Raw genomic sequence first — 4,801 nt, forward strand, 5'->3', positions numbered from 1 at the left:
CTGGCGGGGATGTCTCGGACGAAAGCGGGTGGTCTGCCATACAAAAGTTCAAAGGGTGATAGTCTCAGTCTCTTGGTTGGAGCGCTCCGAATCCGAAACAAGGCAATGGGCAGGACATCTATCCAGTGTAGTCCCGTCTCCTGGGTCAACTTGGCCAAGTGGGTCTTCAAGGTGCGATTCATACACTCAGGTTTTCCCAAACTCTGGGGTCTGTAGGCTGTGTGTAGCCTTCAGTTTATCTGCAGCGCCTTGCACACTTCTTGCACAACTTTATCAATGAAGGCAGGGCCATTGTCACTGCCAATACTTCTGGGGAGGCCACTGTCCAACCCGTCAGGGTGCAGACAAACACAAGCAGGTATTTGATGCCCCTAACTGGAGGTAGTTCAGTGAAGTCCACAATCAGGCTTTCCATAGGGGTAAAGTTCACGTGTTGTACGCCCGGTGGAGGGAGGTGGCCTTGCCTAGGGTTGCTCTTGGCGCACAGGACACACTTTTGGGATATAGCAGCAATTAGTTGGGATAGGTTGGGGATGTAGAGTATTCTCCCAAGGTGTGCTTTAGCAGCTGGGCTTCCTATGTGAGTAGACTCGTGGTAGTTCTTTACAATCACGCTGGCTAGATGCTGGGGCACAAAAACACGGTTGTCTGGTAGATGGAACCATCCCTCCTGGAGTGTTGCTCCTTCCTGGCGTGCCCACTGTTGTTCCTCCGGTGTGTAGCGTGGTTCCACATCGTCTGGAGTGAGTTGTGGGATGAGGGCTGCGTTGAGTGCTGGTGGAGGTTTCAAAGCTGCTTCACGAGCTGCGTTGTCTGCCTTCCGGTTGCCCCTAGTGACCATGTCCCGGCCTCTCCCATGGCCTTTGCAGTGGATCACGGCAATCTCTTCGGAACCCCATACTGTTTCCAGTAACGTCTCAACTTCTGGACGTTATAGTCTTGCATCCAACTGCCAATTGCAGGGCAATGCCTTTTGCTGTTGGACTTCGCCTCAAAACACAAACAACTCTTGGAGACTTTGGCTTTCTTAGAACTCTTGGAACGGCTTGCCTGGCTTGCACCCCCACTTCTGGGTGCTCTGCTGCCTGAGGAACAACTTGTAACTGCCTTCCTCTTCCCTTCTCTCAGCCTCTTTCCAGCCCACAGTCCATCACACAGATTTATTGAAGCGTAGAAACAACTTCCCAAAACAGCCTCAGCCCCCTCTGGCCTTGGTACTTTTTCTGGGCATCCTCTAGCCCCCTCTGGGCTTTCTGGGCGTCCCACAGCCCCTTCTGGGCTTCCAGCCCCCTCTGGTCTGGCTGCCACTGTGGCCTGACATGCTGTCTTCAGTGGCTGCCACGCTACCCAGGGCTTCCTCCCTTGGAGTATTGCCAACAGCCAAGAATCAATGCTGGCCCTTAAAATGGCTAGGACCCTTTGGTCTCTCTAGAACATCAGGCACGTCTGCTTCACAAGCTTCCACTGCGCCTGCAGACTTCTCAATGGGTTGGGCAAAGCCTGTTTCAGCCTGTATACCCCTTATATTCCATAAGGGTGAGAACCGAATGGGGCACATTCACATGCATCTCCTGGCCAAACATGAACTTGCCTGCTTCTTCCACTAGTGTGACGGTGGCAGTGACAGCCCGCAGACAGGGTGGCCAGCCTTTCACTGTGGAATCTAATTGCTTGATAGTCTCAAAGGCTTCTTGTTGGGCCGGTCCCCACTCAAAGGGGTCTCTTTCTCTTCCTCTGGTACTCTCATTTAGAGGTTTTGCTAAAATACTGAAGCCTTGGATCAGGATTCTACAAAAGCCTGCTGCTCCACAACTTTAAGCTTGTCTTTTAGGGATATCACAATCTCTGCCTTTTCTTCCAGTGACCTTCTGACAATTTCTAGATGGTCAGTATGTTCAGCAAGTTGTCTGGATAAATTAGCTAAATCTTCATCCCTTTCTTTTTGCATTTTGTAAAGTGAGCTGGTTGTATGAATCTTTCACTGATTTCAGTTCATTATGTTCATCGACCTGGGATTTAAGATGGTCTGTTCCCTCCTTACATTCTATTTCTGTTTCTTGCAATTTTTAGCTGATTTACTTATTTGTTCTTTAAGCAATTTAATTTGTGAGTCAAACTCCATGAGTTTGTTGTTGTAAGTAACATCACAAGTCTTTATTGCAGAATGAAGATCTTTAACTGTTTGGCTAGTCTCTTTGTTTTGCCTAACAAATTCTTCATTCTCTTTTGTTTTACTAGCATTTTCAATTTTTTTTTTCTCAGCCAGTTATGATTTTTATTGCATTTAATTGCTCAGAAAATTCTGAAAGCTTTCTGCCTCCACTGTTCACACCTTTGCTTTGTACATCTTTCAGCAATTTCCCTGTCTTGCATTTCATACTCTTTGCATTTGATCTGACATTTCAGAATATTAATCTGCTCAGAATACACATTTGTATTTGAAATAATAACAGAAATTTCTTTGTCTTTCTCAGCTAAAACCTCTCTGAGGTTGTCAAATTCTCTTCCATGCCTCTGGAGGTCTTGAATTAGTTGAGACCTCTCTTCTAAATGACTTGTGTTTAATCTATTAAGTCCTTCATTTGTCTGCTCAAGATCCTGTTACATTAATTCTATAGCAGCATCCTGTTTCATGCTCTTTTCTTTTATTTTCCTCTGTTAATGCAGTAATAACTGCTTACTGTTCTGTACACTCTTCTCCATAAACACTGCACTTCTTCTGGACATCTTCCCTCTCCAAAACCTGACATGAGGGAGTGACTTTGCAATGTTCAGTCCTGCATTTCTTCAACCGGGGGGGGGGGGGGGTTGTCATCTACAACCTTCAGCCAGTTGTCTATATAGGGGATCTGGTCAGGATGTCCCCCCCCTGGTCTATGCCATAGTCTCCGCTGAATCCCTTCTTGAAGTTGTTTAACATACATTGAAGGGGAATTACTGGACCTTTCAAGCCTCCCCCCTCCCATTTTCAGTATGGCCCTGTACAGCGTCCCCACACCAAACACTCACACATTCATTTCGCAACTTTTCTCACCCAGGTGCGGTCGCCCGACTGGGAAATGGAGTACTTGTTGCTACGACCCCAGGGGAATGCCCCGGGGTAACACACATACATGCACAAAATGCCTCTCTCGCCAGACGTTGTACCATACACTAACCACCCTGTGCCCCCCCTTTCTCTCCTTCCTAATACCAAAGCGTGGGTGGTTGGGTCAACCCTTCTCCTTAATGCCACTATCCACGCTGGAGATTTGATCAGGACCTCCCTTCTCCTTAATTAAAAGGAGGATTTCCTATCCCCTCAGGGCTTGTTGCCATGTACTCACCCCAGCCGGCTGTTCTCTGCCCTGTCCTCCCAACCTCGGCTCTTCAAATCCGTTGTCCTCTGTCCCAGGATACAGCAAGAGGGTCAAGTTGCCTTCTGTCCCCCTCCGAAGAAAAGGTTCGGTGTGCACCTGGAAGCCAGGAGGTCTGTTGGCCCTCCGCCGTCACTGCCCAGAGGGCAAGGGAGCTGCCTCCTGGTCTCTGAGGACACTTAAAGTCCTTCTGATCCGAGTCACTTTTGGCACCAGAAATGAAAGGGACTTCAGAAATACAGACCAGGAATGAAAAAATCAGGCAGCAAAGTTTCTTAAAGAAAAAGTTTTTTTTTTATTTGGATTTTTGTCAGACAAAAAGCAAATAGGGTGCATTCAGGAAAATGAAGAATGCCCACCCCTCCTTGGGGGTAGCTAACTCATATACCTTCTTGCAAAGCATAATTCAGCCCCTTGGCATCCCTTTAGCCAATGATTGACAATTTCCTATGGTCATTGATGCATATTCATTAAAGCTCAACCAATGAATAAATTGGTGTGTCCTTTCGGTTCCAAGTTGCCTATTCCACTAGGTGGCGCTACTGGCTTATAACCTGAGTAACCTAATTACCAGTTTCCTAGAACTGGGCTTGAGCAGGGGCTTACTGGAACTGCGTCCTGTGGTTTTGACAGTTTCTTTCTCTGGTTAGCTACGTCCTGTTTGTCAGGGGTCGTTTCTCAGAAATGGCAAAACTGGCCAACCACAAGCTTCCTGCACCTGCAGACATCTTAACTGTGACCTACTTGCTGTTTGTAACGCTTGCTGTTTGCAAAGCAAGAGAGAGAAGAATAGTTTTAGCTGCAACAGAGAAATGGCTTTTGCAACAGAAAAATGGCTTTTAGAGGTTAAACATGGTTCTGGCCTGGCTCTCAACTGGACAGCCTGGCTCCCAATCCTTCAGTACCTCGCAAGACGAATGCCTCGCAAGACAAAAAACCCGCTAGACGAAAGGGTTTTTTGTTTTTTGAGCTGCTTCGCAAGACGATTTTCCCTATGGGCTTGCTTCGCAAGACGGAAACGTCTTGCAAGTTTCTTTCCTTTTTCTTAACACCGTTAATACAGTTGCGACTTGACTTCAAGGAGCAACTCATAGAACGCGGTGTGGTAGCCTTTTTTGAGGTTTTTAAAGACTTTGGTGATTTTTGAAGCTTTTCCAAAACTTTCCCGACACCGTGCTTCGCAAGACGAAAAAAATCGCAAGGCGAAAAAGATTGCAAGATGACAAAACTCGCGGAACGAATTAATTTCGCCTTGCGAGGCACCACTGTATTTTAAAGTAAAAACCCCCCTAGTCTTATACACAGAAAAGTGTGGTAATTTGGGGCCAACTGTGCAGGGTCTGCATTTTTTTTTTAAAAAAAAAATGTTTTATTGTGCTTTTAATTCTGTTGGGAGCCGCCTAGAGTGGCTGGGGAAACCCAGTTAGATGGGTGGGGTATTAATA

This window comes from Podarcis vaucheri (assembly GCF_965113315.1).
Source record: "Podarcis vaucheri genome assembly, chromosome: 14".
Lineage (NCBI taxonomy): Eukaryota > Metazoa > Chordata > Lepidosauria > Squamata > Lacertidae > Podarcis > Podarcis vaucheri.